This window comes from Fundulus heteroclitus, unplaced genomic scaffold, assembly GCF_011125445.2.
Source record: "Fundulus heteroclitus isolate FHET01 unplaced genomic scaffold, MU-UCD_Fhet_4.1 scaffold_81, whole genome shotgun sequence".
Classification (NCBI taxonomy): Eukaryota; Metazoa; Chordata; class Actinopteri; order Cyprinodontiformes; family Fundulidae; genus Fundulus; species Fundulus heteroclitus.
Window position 1 is genome coordinate 1,251,710 of NW_023397263.1, and position 19,947 is coordinate 1,271,656.

General features: G+C 40.2%; 1 long non-coding RNA gene across 1 annotated transcript; it reads right to left on the reverse strand.

The window, feature by feature from the left end:
• Positions 1-14,437: 14,437 nt before the first annotated feature.
• LOC118562173 lies at positions 14,438-15,852 on the reverse strand. The gene is made up of 3 exons (XR_004930486.1): positions 15,818-15,852; positions 14,651-14,734; positions 14,438-14,487 (listed from the first exon to the last, which is right to left on the reverse strand). It is a non-coding gene; the product is annotated as an uncharacterized LOC118562173 (long non-coding RNA).
• Positions 15,853-19,947: the final 4,095 nt, after the last annotated feature.

The following is a 19,947-nucleotide window of genomic DNA, read 5'->3' on the forward strand; positions in this document are numbered from 1 at the left end:
CTACATCTCTTCGTACAAAGATCACACTTTCCTGATATTAAAATACTTTTTTAAGAAGGGGAGAGACATGCAGCAAAGGACCGTAGGTCGGATTTGAACCCGGGTCGACCACGTCGAGGACTAAGGGCCTCCAAACATGGGTCGCACTACCCACTACGCCACGAGCGCGCCCCCCATCATAAAAAATGTATTTCTGAAGATCATGTTTGTTTGTTGCGACAGACTGGCGACCTGTCTAGGGTGTACCCCGCCTCTCGCCCAGTGAACGCTGGAGATAGGCACCAGCAACCCCCGCAACCCCATGAGGGACTAAGCGGTTTGGAAAATGGATGGATGGATGGATGGATGTTTGTTTGTTTTTGTACTTTTTTGGAATGACCATGACCTGGATGACTTAGAATTTTCACCAGCATTTTTCTAATAACACTACTTGTCAGACAAAAATATTTTAAATGTTGATCTTTTTTGGACCAGATGGTTTCACTGCAATATATCTTCCTTAGTTTGTTTTGCAGAACCCTAAAACTGAAAGAAATATACAAATAAGGCAAAGATAGAAAGCAGAAAAATCAAACTATTATACTGAAACATACTGGAGGTTGAATTCATGTGACTTTTTTGATGCAATGCAGGCCAATTGTAATCACAGATCAAATGGGCTCTTTATTTCCTTGAAACTTAGATTTACAAATTGACAAAATTGTTGATACTGCTCTGTTGATGAGCACAGTGGTCACTGAAATTACTTGAAACTGACAAAAGTAACAGACAATGAAACGGGCCTGGATAAAAATAACAATATCTTAACATTTTTGTCCACACCATGTCACCAAGCATATCAGTGACTAATTGTCACCCTTTAAATAAGCTTGAAGAGGTACAATTTGTCCAGGCCTGCTTCATTGGTTTAAGTAAGTTAATCTGTGGTCATTGTGGGTTTTTAGGTGTTTAAAGAGGCATACCAACAATTTATCTTTGAATCTGTTGTTTTTGTTTCAGGGTGTGTGGTGACCATGGTGGAGAAAATGTGGAGGTTGCCCGGCTGATGTTTACTGTCCGTGGCACAGGAAGAGGTAGTTTTATCTCAGGAAAGAGTGAGCAGAATCAACGGTTGTTTTTTTCTAAAACTGTCAAGCAATTCATTTATTTTATTTTTGCTCTGACAATGTAGCTTCATTAAGTTTATAGGAAAAACTTTTATCCCAGAAAACCTGTTACTCCAGCAACTTCACCATTCCACCAGTTGTAAAAATAGATGAGCACTGTAATGACCAATTCTGGTCTTCAGTTTGATTGAAAAGTTTTTCTTGCAAGGTCATTGTTCAAAAATATGAATTGTTAATGCAGATGCACTCTAACTCACGTCTTCCAATTTTAAACATCCTGTGGTGTTTTCCTCATGAGGATCTAGTGTTAAATAATTGACCTGTTTGTGGTCACTCCAGGGTCTTTTATCTGGTAATATGGTGTTTCTATTGTAGACCTCTGTAGTAATAAAAATACTCTTCAAACCGTAACTGTTTTTTGCCATATTTAATCTAAAAGGTAGAAGGATGTTTACAGCTTCAGTACTGGAATCTTATACACCACAATGCAACAGGTGCCTGAGGTGAACAGGACAAGTGTCCTGTTCATTCCTCCCACAGATGTTAAGTAGGACCCCCTTTAGGGTCGCACACAGTATGATTTCAGTGTTCTGTTCATCACATTGGTGGAGAAGATTATACTATAATGTAGACGTGTCCCAGCTGACACATCTTCCCCTAAACAGTCATTCTTTCCAATCCAAGCATGTTAGACTCTGTGCCACCAGAGTCTGTTTATCTGTGATCTCCATGGTAACAGATAATACAGGCCAGTCTCTGTAGTCACATAATCTGTAACACTAGTTCTGGTTGTTGTTCTTCCATGTCGAAGCGGTTAATATTCTGAAGATGGCCTCACAACAGCTATATTCTTTGTTTCCTACATGTGAAACTTGATGCAAAGGGGTTATCCCTGATAATTTTTGAGGGTTTCAAGAGTGATAAATGACAAACGCATGATTCAAAACTCCACTAATCCTCTACATGTATAGGCTCTAAATGTGAGGTTTGGTCACGAGTACTGAATTTTTCAAATGCATACCTCACTAAAGATTTCATTGTATATTATTTCAGGATAGAGCGACTATGGAGAGACCTCTGGGTGGCAGTTAAATCCGTTTACTATGAGGTTCTTCACAACCTTGAAGATGAGGGATTTCTCGACATCTCAAATGCTGCACACCTCTTCTGCTGCCACTATGTGTTTCTGCCTCGCCTTCAGGAGGATTTAAATACATTTTGCAGTGGTTGGGACAATCATCCACTAAGAACGGAAACCAACATGAGCCCCAATCAGTTGTGGGTGTTGGGTCACACTTATCACCCTGTTCCTGAACCAGAAAACACACAGGTAAAGATGCTCATTTTAGCACTTAAGGTTTCTTATTCACACTTATTATTTCCCCTTTTTTATTGCAGGGGGTCCAGATTCCAGACATTGAGTGGGAGGACAGTGGCCTTTCTTGCCAGAACCATTCAACTATTGTTCCAAACATCGACTGTCCATTGACTGAGGAACAAATGGCAAGTTTACAGGAAGCGGTAAATCCAAGAGCTGCATCCCAGTCCTTTGGCTCAGACATCTAAATTGTAACTGTTCAGTTTTGTGAGCAATTAATTTAAATGGGCTATGTAAACTTATCTGTAGATAATGCCAAGTAGCGCTGTTTTATTTATGTAAATACTTTATCATCAGAAGAGGAAACTTGGAAAACAATTGATCTAATCTCACTTTGCAAATTTAAATGTTGACAAATGTCAGCTTGAAATGTTTGAATTAAAAGATTGAAAATGTATACATAACATTCAAATGTGAAAGTAGAACTCTAGGAAGAAACGTGTTGTAATAAAAAACTTCCTTGGTGATCTGCTTGTTTATTTTATTTTTTTAAATCAAAATGTATGTGATTCTTTGGCAAAGGAAAGTTAACATTGTCACAAATGAAGATCCAACAATCAAGTCAAATAAGACCAAACCCCACATAGCAGGTTTCAATGCAGGCCAGGAGTTCTCCCTTAAAGGTCGAATAGTCCTTATAATGGAGTGGAAGGCATAGAGCCTCATAGCAGGTGGCAGCAGTGGGATACCTTCCATCTACTATCTCCACAGTGAGACTTTTTGGCAGAATCTCCCATCCAGTCCAGAATTTTATGAGATTGCGGAGTTCACTTGCTGTTGCTGTGGAGAAAAGCATATGCTTAATATTAAATAAAAGTTAAATTTGAAGTCAATAAGTAGTCTAACCAAATTGTCCTTCAAAAATGCAAAAAGAGTGTCTCGGCAAATAAACTTCATTCGACTGTGGCTTAATGGGTTGAGTAGTCGTCTGGCAATCAGAAGGTTGTGGGTTAGATTCCAGCTTCCCCGTGCCACATGTCAATCTGCCCCTGGGCAAGGCAGTTAACCCCAAATTGCCTACCAAGCTGCATCTCGGTGTATGGGGAGTGTTGGCCTAGTGGTTAGAGCAGCGCGCTTGCACTCAGAGAAGAATGCAAGTACCTGGTTCGATCCCCAGCGCCTGCACTCTGGGTCCCTGAGCAAGACCCTTAACCCCTGATTGATCCCCGGGCGCCGCACATGGCAGCCCACTGCTCCCCAAGGGTGATGGGTTAATAAAGATGATATTACTATTATTACTATTCAGTATTCCTTTAGAACTTAGAACAGGGGTTCCCAAACTTTATTTTAGCCGTGCACCCCCTTTTTAAAATAAATAGATTATGTCAATACATTTTATTTATTTATTAAATTTTCAGTTTTGATTTTCACAAAGGAAATGTTTATTTACACGTCTTTATAATGTGGGGAAAAAACACTGTCAAACCACCATTATAGATTTCAGCTCGCGCACTTTGGGAATCCCTGCCTTTAGAACATGATTGTAACTGATGTTCAATCTAGCCCCTTTCCCACTAAAATTAGCGGGCCAAAGTGGGTTTTTCAAAAGAGGTCTCAATCAGCATTGTGCCCCTTTCCCATCTGGCAAAAAAAAATTAAAATGTGATGCTCTGATAAATACTTCTCCACAACAGTATCTCGGACCTGCCTGGTGTGTTCCTTGTTCTTCGTGATGCTCTCTTGGTTTTAAACGGACGTCTGAGACTATCACAGAGCAGGTGCTTTATATGAAGACTTGATTACACAAAGTTGGATTCCATTTATCAATAGTCATTTGGGTAAACAGTGGATCATTCAGAGATCCTCACTGAACCTCTGGAGAGTTTGCTGCACTGAAAGTAACGGGGGCCGATTAATTCTACATGCCCCACTTTTCAGTTTTTTGTTCTTGAAAAAGTTTGAAATATCCAATAAATTTCGTTCCACTTCATGGTTGTGTCACACTTCTTGATTCTTTACAAAAAAAAATTACAGTTTTATATCTTTCTTTGAAAAGTTCAAGGGGGCTGGATACTTCTGCAAGGCACTGTAAAATTTCAATAACTCATCGTTCCTTTAAGCCAGGCCAACAACAACCCTAACGACTCCTCTCTACAGAGGAGTGGACCAGTTTCGGTTCAATCTGCTGGCTTAATGACTTTAACGACCGCCCATTACTAAGGGGGGGACCTGTTTTGGTGGAATTTGCATGTTATCTAAGCCATTCCAAGGCCGTTGTTAGGCAGCAGTATAAAGCTTGGTACTCCACATTACTCCAGACTTTTTGAATTGAGAAAGCTTCCAAAGTCCAGTTGCTTTGTTTTTTACTTTTTTTGGAATTTCAATAACTTACCATTTAGAATGAACTGCCTGAGATAGCCTGTGAGTCTGCATTTTGTTTCAACTGGGCAGTCATCATCATCATCTCCTTCATCTAGCCATACAATCCGCCGAAGTACGACCTGTGGTTAAAAAAAAAGAAATCTAACCTCCAACATTTTTGTACTGCAATCCAAAAACAGTGTAAAGGTGAGCTCACATTGTGGCGACAGATTTGACACTTTTTCATGCTCCATATTGTAATGGATCTGCACTTTATTTGATATTGTGAAACAATATATTTTGTTTTAAAATACTCCTTTTTTTTTAAAATAAATTTTAGAACTCTGGCTTATTCAAAATTGTTACAAAGGTTTCACATTGTATTTGACGTTTCATTCTATGTTAATAAAGTTCTAAAAAGAAAAAAAAGAATGGATCACAAAAATTAGGCTTTGTTAAGTGCTTACACCATTGATTTTGGTGGAGGTGCAAGCCACACTAAGACTGAGAAAGAGCTAGTTAAGAGATTTTGAGGGGGGACAAATTTACCTCTGGACATACTGTGCCAACTTGTTTTGGAAAGAGTAAGGGCACTGAATCTGGTTGCTGGGTCAGCAATGTCCACATAGGAGTTTCTTTGAGGCCCCTTCTTAACTGTTTAATTTGCCTAATCACCCTTCCTGATAACAAAAGAAAGGAAAATTAAACACTGACACACAAACAATCAACTTAAATTGTATTTCACTCACTGAGTGGTATAATAATTTTTTAAACAGCCATCTTCTGTTGTTCTCAGTCAAGGAAGGGAGGTCCCAAGCATAAGCCAAATCCTTTACACATGCTCGTTCTGCATCCGAAAGCTGGGATTGCCCTTCAAGCTTTAAAATTGGAAATTAGCAGGTCAGACAAAACTGGAAATTCCAAGGTTACTTATACATAAAATAAAGTGGTTTAAAAAAGGACAACTTAAAGCCTTCAGTCATATCTTAATGGCATATGAGTTGCTTGAGAACAATTTAAGGATCAGTGTTGGTTATCCACACACAAATGCCTGACTCGTTAAGGTCAATGTATAAATATTAATATAAATGAATATAATATAATATTCAACAATTTCAACATGAATGAAAACATACCATTCCAATTGTCCCTTTGAGGTCGAAGGTCTGGACAGTCCTCAAGTGTAACTGAGGCCGTTTCAGGACTTCCGCCAAGTAGGACATGCACAACAGCTGGGCTAAGTCCAGAAAGGCACTGTCCTCCATGCAGAAAGGAGTGTCCGACCATTCTCCCCGCCATAAGGAACATATCACTTTCCACAAGAAAGTGAGATGCTGATGGGACTAAGTGGCCTGGCTCTCCCTCAAAAATTAGGGTAACATCAGAGTTTGCTGTGTGATAAATGAAGAGAAGAAAAGTAAGTTACCACCAAATATCAAATATTAAAGGTTCTGATAAATATTGGAAAAACTAGAGCTGGACAATATAGAAAAAAAGCATATTGATGACACAGAAATCATATTGATTGATATTGATAATTATCAAAAAATTCAAAACATATATAGTGCAGCACTGGCCATTGTAATATGTTGCTTAATTACCTATTTTACGATAAAGAACACAAATTCAAACTCAACTAATTATGCAACAAACCTTTTTGCTAAACTGCAAATTTAAAAAAAGAGAAATAAGAATTTGAATTCTAAGATCTCTTAAGGAGGGGGAGCTTGGAGACAGAGTGTTCCTGGGTCTATGTGCAATTTAGAGAAGGTAAGGACTGGTATTTATATAAATCATAGGCTAGAATTTAAACAAACAAACAAAACAGAAAAAAACCAACCCGACAGGTATTGTATCCTAAATATGAACACACTAAAATTGATGGAAAAACCAGACATCAGCTTCTCCATGCACGTTGATAAGAAAAAGCGCACCACTCCTTGTCCAATAGCCGTATCCCCTGTAAGATCCAAAAAATAATTGACTTAATAAAAATACTGCATAAAATCTATGCGTAGTTGAAACAGATTTTACCCTCAAGCCTGCACTCCAGAGGATGTGCCCATTCAACATTGGGCCTGTTGTAGAATGAGAGGAGAGCCATGTCCTGTTCAGCCAAACTTCGTCTTAGATCCATTGTGAGCATTAATGGGTCCTCCGTTTCATGCATGCTCAGAGCATTCTTTGCACTGTCAGATATGGCCTTAGAAGGATCAGATGTAGTTATCCAACCTAAAAAAAGCAATACAGACAGTGAGTGTAGGACAAGGAGAAAGAAGAAAAGAACAGCACTTTAACTAAGTTTCTGGATACAAGGAATGATCCTTTGAATTCTGGGACTTGAAATTTTACTACTATAGCTCATAATTTATCAATAAACACTTTCCTTACACAACCTGTACCTAAAACATTGACCTACCATCCCAGACCGTACAAGAAGTTCCAGACGGTCCTGGCATTTCACCTTGCCCTTCCTCAATGACAGTACTTTATGCCCCTTTTCATCACCTGTGCTGCTATCAAGATATGTGCTTTAATTTCAGACCAGGCTTAAAATAAACAAATAATAAAAATTTGGATTCTTTTATGTTGTTAAATACATTTCTCCACACGAAGAGGCATGCATCTCAATCACATCTGTGGGAAAGGTAGCTGTGCAGACAGGGCACGGCTGCGTTGGAGCTGTTGTGCAACAAATTTAAAAGGGATAACAGTTTTTTTTTTTTTTTTTACAAATTTCTCATGATTTTTAATAATATAAAGAAATGCTTGGATAACACGATATCAGTGAAGTGTAAATACACTTACATTCCTTCTCTGTAGATTCATCACCATCGGAACTAATCAGGTAACTTTCGATGGAAGTTTCCAAGGGAGGACAGAACTTTAGATGTTCTGTAAGAAGCTGCAACGGAACCCCTAATCCACACTTTTGGTATTTTGCTTTTGGCATGCAACTGAAGGATTCATCATTTAGTAGTAAAGGGTCAATGCTTAGCTCCTCTTGAATAGGGGCGATGAATAGATTTTTAGCACCCCGACTGGCAACCTTGAGAATCTTCCCAGTGTAACCAATGTCATCAGGCGGAACCAGAGAAAGCCTTCGGCTTCCCCATCCACCTGTATCAAATATTGCAAAGCAAAACAAAAAGTCATGCTTGATCAGAGAATCCTGGCTTCATCTGTTACACAAAGGCCAATCCAGGCTCAGGAGGTGTGACTATATCAAACCAGGTTTAAGTATTTCAGGTAAATGCTTGCCTCCAGCTTTTTTCAGGAGACCAAGAGGTCAATCACAGATACACTGATCCTATAATGGATGAGTTACGTGCACCATACGTTACTAGACAAATGTAATAAATTTAACTTCACAACTATTCAGAAGTTGGAATTCACAATTATGAGTTTGATATAAAAAACAAACAGCATTAGATGAAATTTAACTTGTTCCAATACTACTTAATAGATATTAGTGTTGCACCAATACCGATACCAGTATCGGCCGGGGCCCCGATACCGCACTAGAATGGTGGTATCGGTATCGACGAGTACCAACAAATAGGGCACCGATACCATTTTGATGTTTGCATGTCACTTGAATGCAGCCTTCTCTCTCCCGACACTCACTAGTTCTACTGGATTCACTTTGTATTAGTCTTTTTCCTGCTTTACAAAGGTAGCAGTTTGATAAAGTCATGATGGCAATTATTTTACATCCAAGTAGTATGCAGATCTTCATATATACACACACACACATTAATTTCAACCAGATGGTATCGGTATCGGCCAATACTGCACAGCCAGGTATCGGGTATTGGTATCGGGGCCAAAAAACGGCATCGGTGCAACACTAATAGATATCAAGCAAAGTGCCACATTTATAAAACACAATAGATCTTTGCACATTTCTGACATTTAAGACTTTATACTCACCCCCAGATTTGAACAGCAGCCAGCCACCTGTAACCTCCTTCAGTTTTGGAAACACAATATTCAGGGCATCAGTTAACTGAAATAAATAAAGATAAAAGCTTTTAGAGTCTAAATAAGTCAAAACAAAACATAAACATCACATTTAATATTTACCATTTATTATATATCCACATAAATAACTATCAGCATTTAATGTGTTATTCAAACTAAACTTTATAGTCCTGTTTTCATCATTAATAGTAAAGATCGTAAAATACTTTGTAAAGCTTTTGCAAAAAGATTAGACAAAGTCACTCCTTTCATAATCCACCCAGACCAAACTGGTTTTATCAGAGGAAGACAGTCATCCACAAACACACGCAGATTACTTAATTTAATAGATTATTCCTACAGTACAAATAATAAAAATATTATAATGTCTTTAGACGCAGAAAAAGCATTTGATAGAGTAAATTGGAATTTTTTATTCGCTACTCTACATAAATTTGGTTTTGGCAATTTTTTTATAAATTGGTTAAAAATTTTATACAGCTTTCCTACAGCCTGTGTCAGGACAAATAATCAAACATCTTCCAGCTTTTGTCTCCAGAGGAGCACTAGGCAAGGATGCCCGCTTTCCCTCTCACTTTTTGCCATTTTTATTGAACCTCTAGCAGCAATAATTAGACAAACAAACGTTATTAAAGGTATAAAATGCATGAATATAGAGCATAAGATTAGTCTTTATGCTGATGATGTATTACTCTATCTTCAGCACTCAAACTCTTCCCTTTCTCAAGTAATCAGATTACTAGAATCCTTCTCAAAGGTTTCAGATTACTCTATAAACTGGTCTAAATCTACGGTACTGCCAATTAATTGCTCTTTCTAAAACCCCCTAGATTTACATTTGCGATTAGGAAATATTACATATTTGGGTATTACTGTGTCGTCTAAACTTGTGGATTTACTAAAATCTAACCACATCCCACTTTTAAAAAAGATAGAAGAAGACCTGGATAGATGGAAATCGCTTCCAATTTCACTCATGGGTAGGGTAGCTTCGATTAAAATGATGGTATTACCTAGAATTAATTACTTATTTTCAATGATCCCCAATAAACCATCATCTGACTGGTTTAAATCTCTAGACTCTTCAATCTCTAAATTTCTTTGGAAAGATAAACCGCCCCGTATCAGCTTAAAGACGCTACAGAAAACTAAAGACAGAGGTGGATTAGATCTGCGCAACTTCCATAATTACTACTTAGCAAATAGACTACAATATATCACTAAATGGATAAAACATAATCCTTTAGACAAGCCCTGGATAGATATAGAACAGAAAATATGCAATAATATCACGATTTCAGATTTGCCGTTTATTAGCTCAAATATAAAACGGCATACATGCTTTAAAAATATTAACATAAGCTCTACTCTGACAGCATGGTGGGAATTTCTTAAAACGACGAAGTCATCCCTTATCCCATGCAGTTGTACACCCATCTGAAACAACCCTGACATCCTACAAAATAATATTATGATAAACTTTACATACTGGAAGAATAAAGGTATTGAATATCTGGAACATTTACTTGACGGAACTGAGTTCATCAATTTTTCCAAACTAAATATGCAATATGGCATTAGTAAAAATAATTTTTTGGAATATGAACAACTTAAATCTATAATTAGAAATACATTTAAGCATATTAAAGGTGGTTTACAAATCCCAACTAATATATTAGAGTTCCTAGATTTAACCCCCCCCCTCCAAACTACTGTCTAAATCATACAGGACACTGACTAAAATAGATGATTCAATATTTCTTATTATTATGAAATGGGAAGATGATTTATCAGTTAGCTTTGAACAAAACTTCTGGGCTCAGATATGTCTAAGAACTTTCAAATTGACTAGAAACACCAACTTACAACTAATACAATACCAAATCCTTTACAGAGTACACAGGACAAAGATTATTTAAGATGGGTTTGGCACAATTTAATATCTGTCCACACTGCATAGGCAATCATCCTGATAATTATATTCATGCGTTATGGTTATGCACACCAGTCCAGAGGTTCTGGACACAGATATGTAAGGACTTATCAAAGTGCTTGAGTTGTAAAATGTCACCTTCCCCATCAGTTTGCTTGCTCTGTAATTTTGAGGAAAGCCCTCTGGGGAATAAAATAGTTTACATAGTTTTCACTGCATTATGTATCGCAAAGGGAACTATCCTCATGAATTGGAAAAGTAAGGAAAATCTCAGTATCAATCAGTATAGAGATCTTTTGTTGGATCATATTAATCTTGAAACAGCATCTGCATCCACATCTGATCGATCTCTTTGGGCTCCTTTGATTAGCACCATCACTTGGTGGAATGGGGGGCGGTGGGTTGCTTCCTGCAGGGCGCAGTGGCTGGGTGGAGGGGTTCCTGGGGATCTGGGGGCACTCGGAGTGGGGCACTTGGTGGGTCTGACTCCAGGATCTGTTGCCCCCATCTGGGAGGGGCTTGGGAGGGCTACGGGCGGCGGGGGGTAAAGCCAGTAGGCTTGGTGGGTGGGTGGAGGTGTTGTTCCTGGTGGGTGGTTGGCTGGCGGGCCCTGCGGCCTCTCCTTGGCTAGGGTAAGGTCAGGGAGGGAGGGGGTTTATTAGGTATTTAGTGGGTGAGGGGGGTTCTGGTTGGGTGGCCCGTACGGGTGGCTTGTACGTGTTGGCCCCCCCTCTTTGGGGGGCCTGGTCCGCAGTGCGTCTGGTCCAGGGGTCGGACACAGGCAGTCGTATAGTTGAATTGTGGTGACCCCCCCCCCAACTTGGGATTTTTGGATGTGAGTGTTATGTGGGAATGTGTGTACAGCATCCTTTTTTTGTAAGTCTGTGTGTGGTGAGTGGGGCATGAGGGAGGGATGGTGTGAATGAGGTATTAATTTTATTTTTTATTTCAGATTCGGGTCCGGTCCGCTCCCTCTCCCAAGAACATCTCAAGTCTCCGCTAGGTGCGGAGCCCATCCCCCCACGTCCTGCCCTCCTCCGCTGCGCTGGCAGGCGCCTTGGCCCGCTGGCGCATTGACGGTCCTCGGGTTTGGGGCGGGTCCCCGGGTGGGTGCCGGCCCATTCCCGGTGGCGGCTTCGCAGGGCCTGGCCCCCCGGGGGTCGGCCGACGCCCCTGGGGCCTCTGGCCCTCAGGGCCCATGGCCGGGACCACTTCAGCGAGGCTGGCTGCCGGCGGAGCCCACGGGCTCGTCCCCGCGGCTCCTGGGGGCATCGGCATTGCGGTGGCTGGGGGATTTCCTCGAGGTCGTCTCTCCTCTTTCCTCGGGGGGTGGGGGGTTGCAGATTTCCTGTGATGTCCCCTCTTGGGAGCCCTGCTTTGGGGGCCCCTTTGGGAGTCTGGGGTTATGGGTCCCCTGACCCCTGCCTCTGTGCTCGGGGAAGGCGGGTCTTTGGTTCTCCACAACCACTATCGAGCTATTTCCTTCTGGATAACTTTCACATAAACTAGTGCACTCTCACAAACTCCCACAGGTGCAGGGTTCCAGGTATTAAGTGTTCACTTATATACAGAAAGCCTGTAATTTATTTATTTATTTTCTTTCACTTTCTTTTTTCAGGTATCACATTACACATGTCAGCTTAAATAATAATACATATGATTTAGCAATGGCATCAAGGTGTTACTCGATTGTATCTGTTGCTTTATGTCTGTTGGTTGTGCTGTTCTTTTTCTCTCATCTCTTTCCAGGTGATGGAGCAGACAGAGGATGTTGTATCATTCTCTCCCTTTTATCTCTTCTTTCTTTCACCTCTTCTCTTTCTTTTTTTCTCTTCTTGTTCTGCCTTTACTTTCCCATTGTAGTGTCCATATAATTTGAAATTCTCCCTGCAGGAATCACAATAAAGCTATTTACATGCACAAATTAAGCGGAGCACTATGGCGAAAGCTGTTTGCTCCACTTGTGAAAGCAAAATCTGCCGAGCTCTATTTGGCATTAAGACATCAATTCGTATTGCCACATTGCTAGACAGGACACTGGGAAAAAAATAAAAAAATAAAAAATAGTAAAGATCTAATCCATCCATCCTTGCATCTTCTTCCGCTTATCCGGGGTCGGGTCGCGGGGGTATAGGGAGGCCCAGACATCCCTCTCTAGCCACTTGGGCCAGCACCTCCGGGGGAATCCCAAGGCGTTCCCAGGCCAGCCGAGAGACATAGTCCCTCCAGCGTGTCCTGGGTCTTCCCCTGGGTAATAGTAAAGATCTAATCTAAATCTAATTGGTTATTTGATGTAAAGGGCAGCAATGATGATCCCATTTCAATCAGAAATACTTTAATAATCCCAGAGGGAAATAATTTTTGTTACATGCTCCAGATATACCACTTGTTGCTAAGGGACCATACTTTTCCCATAACAGAGGGGAGACACCGCTGAAATATTCTCCTCTCAATAAGTCCGTTCTGTCTCAACCCTCCTTTCATCCCCCGATGTTGCTTTCCTCCTCTGCAACCTCAGTGAGTTTTCCTCCAGAGTTCGGGTGGTTTTTCAGTTGGTCTGGCAACCACGCTGGCCGGCGAAATTATTTATTAAGTTAGACAATCATTTAATTCAATCAATTGGTCCCATGTAGCCCCTAAAGGGGTGACGTTTTCAGTCAGTTGATTTATCTGGAAATCAGGTGAGAATTCACCGGATTCAGAGTGTCTGAAAACATAAAGTACATTTTCCTGAATTGACGTGTATTCTCTCTGAGCGCACGGGGCGTCTACGTATACATGTCTGTGCCAGGGCGGGCACGACTGGCTCAGTGGGCGGGCATGGCACCCCAATGCCCGCCCATGCCGCCAGGTCTGGGCATACAGCAGAATTGTGAATTTCTCCAATGTGAGATCAATAAAGCTTATCTTATCTTATACATACCGAAGAACTCCCCGAGTTTGCCGCTGCCATGTTGCCTCTGGCTGAAAAGAAGAAGAAAAAAAGTTTGCCACAGGCCGTTATTTCCGAAGAGATCAGTACTACCCGTCTGAGGTAAAGTTACTTCAGTGGTTCACCTAATAAATATTTATGTCTGTTGTATGTGAAAAGTACACAATTTTTAATAGTTTATATCCTTCTAGTCAAATGAAATATGTGATGGTTAAAGTAATTAATGGATGACTAGTTACCAGAGCTTGTGCCACCTCTTCAAACTCCCTGTCAGAGAGGTACAGTTTGTACTGGACGATTGTGTCAGCTAAACCATCAAGAATCGCAGATTTAAGTTTAGTATCAGGATTCAACAATGCTCCAGTGCTTTTGAAAGCAGCGTTGGCCCTGTCCAGCTGCAGCTGAGTATCATAAGCAAACCGTGGCATGGGGAAGACAATGGGCCATGCAGTGGATCTAGAGGAGGTTGACTCAGGAGAAGACAATATGTCTGTATCAAATGAGCTAGAAGCACATGAACCAGACAAGGAGTCATCCAGTGGGCGGGAGGTTGCATCAGCTGAGTAGGGAAGGGCAGTGTTTTCACCAGGCTGGCCAGGTGCAGAGTTAAAGATGACCTTGATGGAGCTTTTGTCCTGGATGTCTGACATTGAGACCAAGTTGGTGAATTCACTCTCAAACTCGACATCCATGAATTGAAGTCTAAAGTCCCCATCTACGCCGCACTGTCTCTTAATTTCCTGTATGAGTCCGATGACAGTTTCTGGCATCCCATCTGGAAGGATCAGTCTCTGTGAGTTGTTTTCTCCAAGAATGATTCGTAGTTTCACTGGAAGAGGCATTTCACATCCCCCTGAATGAGGAAAGATGATTAAATTAAAAACAAAGATTAATTTCCATTGATATTTAAAAGTAAAAACATGGGGATTGCTATGCTGATTAAATAAGGCTGATATAAATGTGAGAATTGTGATTACCTGATAATGCCACATAAGCTAAGATCTGGCAAAACTTACTATTAGCCACTGAAATCTAGAACTTGATGGCCGATGACCACCTTCACCAGTACTCATGCAGGTAGATAACAGACAGGTGATGTTCTGAAAGAGATCAGATACATTTTCAACCATTAAAACATGTTATTCAACCCGGGCAGAGTTGTATCTGAACATGTATTCAAACTTATAGTACAAGTCTCTTGAATGCATCATGAATAAAACCACTGGACACATGCAAGCACATATGAGCAGGACAGTGGTGAATTGAACATGGTAGAAAGCAATCGTAACGTAGGCCAAAATGAACACATATAATGAAAAAAATAAATAAATCAACATTTCAAAATTAAACCTATGAACTTCAAAATTGTTTCTGAACTAAAATTATTTTCGGGAAAAATAAAAATAAATAAAAGACATCTTTAGAGCAGAGGAATATGTATCTAAAAAAAGAAACCTCAAGTCAAACCATTACGTAGTAGGAATAATGGACAATCTACTGAGTATTTCAGCCAGAAAAAAATACTAGAAATCCATACACAACAGGTATATTTATGCGGACATTGCCGGTGTTCTGTCAGGTCAGCATACCCCGTCAGACCAGCTTACCCATAGTCAATACGCATGCGCGTGACGTCAGATTTTCGTAAGGGGTATGCTAGGCTGACATATAAGTGTCAGATCAGCATACCCCGTCAGGCCAACATACGCATAGTCAATACGCATGTGCTACCTTTAGCAGAAATTAGATGAAGTTTACTAGATTACTTTATTTATGCCTGATATGATAAACAAACAGTTGTAGTTACTTGACACCCTGACGTAGCAGCTACCCTGTCAGACTGTCATACAACGGTTAAGCTTATGCTGATCTGAAAAGTGATGCATCTGTGCAACCAAAGTTTATTGTCATATGGTTTAAAATAAATACCCAAATGCCAATGGAACTTATCTGGTTTATTAGAGATAACTCACAGTACAAAACCAACTCTACTGTATAACTATATAAAATTTATTTAGCTGACACTTTTTACATTTAAATATCTCAGAGTGGGGGGCACATTCATTGTGTGTCCACCTTGGACAGAAGTCACACTGTATCTGCAAGGTAGAAAGAAAAAGAAAGTAAAATGAGTTAGAAGTGTACTGGATAGAAACTATTAAATTCTACAGCGCGATTTTTACCATATAAGTGGCTTTCTGGTTCCCATCATGGTCCAGCATGTTGCAGGAGACGCAGTAGTCTTCCACCTTGTCTGGAAAATAAAGTAAACATTTACTATCTATGTTGGTATTTCAAATTTAGATTTTTTTCTAATAGTAAAATTAAAATAAAAAAATCTCTTAGTTTCCGCTAGTTAATGATTTACAGTTTAATACCTTTAAAATGGGTGTACTGGCAATTGATATTTTTCACCTTTGTGTGGCAACAGTGTGGTTGCAATGGCTAGTCTGGCCTCCGACATTTCATCTTGTCCAGTGCCTACTGACTGCAAACTCTTCTCCTTTAAAAATGTTTCTGCAAACTACAAAAAACAGCATTTAAAGGTTACCATTTGACTGGTTTAAAAAAATTTGTGTCTATGTTCCTTGTACATTCAAAATCACGACAATATTTCTGTGGTCTGACCCGACGACCTATTGGAAACCATAAGTACATACTGTTACGGATTTGGCGAGGCTGGACCTAAAAGCATACAAGTGTGAGATGAAGGATTTAAAGGAATTTATTTAGGTGTGTGTGAGGGGGAGATGGAGACATCCGAGATACACATAATAAATATAAAAAAACAAGTTGGATTCATGTAGTATTAGAAATAAAGTTAACATACCACTAAGAGCCAGTGACCTCCGACATTTACAGGGCACATGCAAATGGTGGCCTCTGGTAGCGCCATCTTTTGAAATGACAGAAAACACCCTTAAGCTTAGCTCTTGTTCATATGGTGTAAGATATCATAGCAAATAATTACCTTAGGAACAGCCCGATACTGCCCACGGTGAAAGATTGATGATGCCACAACAGCATCCATTCTCTCTACAGGTATCTGAAATAAAAAAAATAGTATAATCTTTACAAGAGAAATGGATAAAAGATTTCCAAAAGAGAATCTTTATACCTGGCTCTTCTCAAGGAGAAGATACAAATATGCATCTATGACCTGTTAAAACAAACAAAAACAAAAACATGCAAATTACTTCTAGACTGACTGCACTGGAGAAATACAAACTTCAAAGAGCAAGTGGTCTTACTTCATCTGACAGCCAGCCATGTCCACAGAGTGTTCGGAACGATGTGTCATACAGCTTGTATGGCCCAACCAGTGCCTACATTTGCCCAGAGTCTTTTAAGGACCAAAGTTTGAGTACTATAATAAAAACAAACATTGTTAATCCTTATACATGTTAATAATAATACCTTATACATGTGAACAAAACCCAACTCCATTTCTGAAGAAAAATGAGAACACATGCAGACAAGACCAGGAACATGTATCCAACATGCAAATGATTGACCAACCGGCCAGAACCCATGACCAACTGGCCAGAACAGTAAGTTTGTCTATCAATTCTACTCAACCTTGTTGCTGAACACTACTCTTTGATACCCTAGGGGGTGAGGGAGACATCCTGGGAGCGGGTGAGGGAGACAACTTGGGAGCGGGTGAGGGAGACATCCTGGGAGCGGGTGAGGGAGACATCTTGGGAGGGGGTGAGGGAGACATCCTGGGAGCGGGTGAGGGAGACAACTTGGGAGGGGGGGACTGAAAAACCCCAGAAGTATCCTGGTCTTCAGTCTCTGTCAGTACTTCTGCAACTCCTATTGCAGAACGATCTGTATTATCTGCCTCACTGCCTCTTTTGTAGGGCTTTAAGTGACTTACCCTATGTTTTGTTTTTAGGATGTTTCCTTTTGATGTAATCAGCACAGCTGTCTTCCCTACAAGTTCCTGGATGACATAAGGTCCAGAGTAGTCAGGCTCCATCCTGGCTCCTTTCCTCGTTCTCTTTCGGGCATTGTACAAGAGAACCTCACCCCCTTCCTTGAATTTAAAGTTTTTGTAGTTTTTGCTTGCCCTTTTAGAAAAAGATTCCTTCATCTTTTTCTGAACCACGTCCACGTTTTTTTGTACTTTTTTGTTTATGTCCCCCTCTAATTCCTCTCTCTCTCTCTCACAAACTGGCTGTACTCTGTTGGAAGGACAACTGAAGACAGCTATATTGTAAAAGCAAAGACACACTTACATTAAAACCATTGCTTCCAAATGTTTGGAATTATTAAAACTTGGTAGCCAAAAAATTTGCAATACATCCTCAATGGGTGGTACGATGTAGTGTCCTAGCACATAGTGCCATTTAATGTACAATCCACTAGTTATCTTCAGTACATATAAAATTATGTTAATAATAGCTTAAAGGTTACTTGACTTTGCATAATAGCTGAAACTGAGCTTTGCTATAGAATATAACAGATTTTTGGGACAATCGAGTACATTTCTATTCTATATTAAGCTTCCTTCTGTTGAGAAAATTAGAAGTTGCATTATATGAGCGTGCGAGAGGGCACACTTCACTGCTGCAAATAGAAATGAATGAATTCCTCAAACATGCATGAATGGATTGAAGAAACACTCCAGGCATGTTTTTGATGAGGTAACAACATTATAGCATAATTTAAAGCAAAAAATAAATAATATCACCCCTTTATTACATTAACACACAGGAACATCCACAAAATATTACTCCAAACTTAGGACAGGCAGAACCGTACCGGCATTTCAACAGGATCTTCGGAGGGGAACCGAGCCTCTCTTCCATACATTAGGAAGAAGGGCGAGTACTTTGTGGTCGTGTGCACTTTGGACCTCAGTGAAAACAAAGTGGCATCTAAATACTGATCCCAGTCATCCTGCCTTTCATTTGTGAAATCATGAAACATGTCATCTCAAGGCACTTTACAAAGTCAAGTTCAATCATATTATACAGATTGGGTCAGATTATACAGATTGGTCAAAAATGTCCTATATAAGGAAACCAGTTGATTGCATCAAAGTCCCGACAAGCAGCATTCACTCCTGGGGAAGCGTAGAGCCACTGGAAGAGTCATCTGCATTGTACATGGCTTTGCTGCAATCCCTCATACTGAGCAAGCATGAAGCGACAGTGGGAAGAAAAACCACCCATTAACGGGAAGGAAAAACCTCCGGCAGAACCGGGCTCAGTATGAACGGTTATCTGCCTCGACCGACTGGGGTTACAGAAGACAGAACAGAGACACAACAAGAGAAACAAAAAAGCACAGAAGCACACATTGATCTAGTAATCTGTTCTACATTAGATGGTAGTAGCGGGTGAGCCGTCTTCTCTGGATGATGTCACAGTTAACAGAACGCCAGACCAGGTGTACCTACTATGAAGAGAAAAGAGAGAGAACAGAAAGTTAAAGCAGAAATGACAACACATAATGCATAATTGAAGAACAGTAGAACTCAATAGAGTGAGAAAATTAGATCCTGATATACTCCAGTAGCCTAAGCCTATAGCAGTAAAACTATAAAGGTAGCTGAGAGTAACATGAGCCACTAGTTATAATTTTTGTCAAAAAGAAAAGTTTTAAGCCTAGTCTTAAAAGTAGACAGGGTGTCTGCCTCACGGACCAAAACTGGGAGTTGGTTCCACAGGAGAGGAGCCTGATAGCTAAAGGATCTGCCTCCCATTCTACTTTTAGAGACTCTAGGAACCACCAGCAGACCTGCAGTCTGAGAGCGAAGTGCTCTGTTAGTAAGCCAATGAAGGGAAGCTAAAATTGGAGAAATATGATCCCTCTTGTTGATTTTCATCAGAACTCTTGCTGCAGCATTTTGGATCAGCTGAAGGCTTTGAACTGCATTTTGTGGACTTCCTGATAGTAAAGAATTACAATAGTCCAGCCTTGAAGTAACAAATGCATGGACCAGTTTTTCAGCATCACTCCTGGACAGAATGTTTCTAATTTTGGCGATATTCCGGAGGTGAAAAAAGGAAACTCTGGAAACCTGTTTAATATGGGATTTAAATGACATGTCTTGGTCAAAAATAACACCAAGATTTTTTACTTTATTACCAGAGGCCAGGTTAATGCCACCCAGATTAAGTGATTGGTTAAGAAGTTTATTTTTTGAGGACTCTGGCCCAAAGATTAAAACTTCGGTCTTGTCAGAATTTAGATGCAGGAAATTTAAAGTCATCCAGCTTTTGATGTCATCAAGACATGACTGCAGTCGAAGTAATTGATTGGATTCATCAGGATTTATGGATAAATATAGCTGAGTATC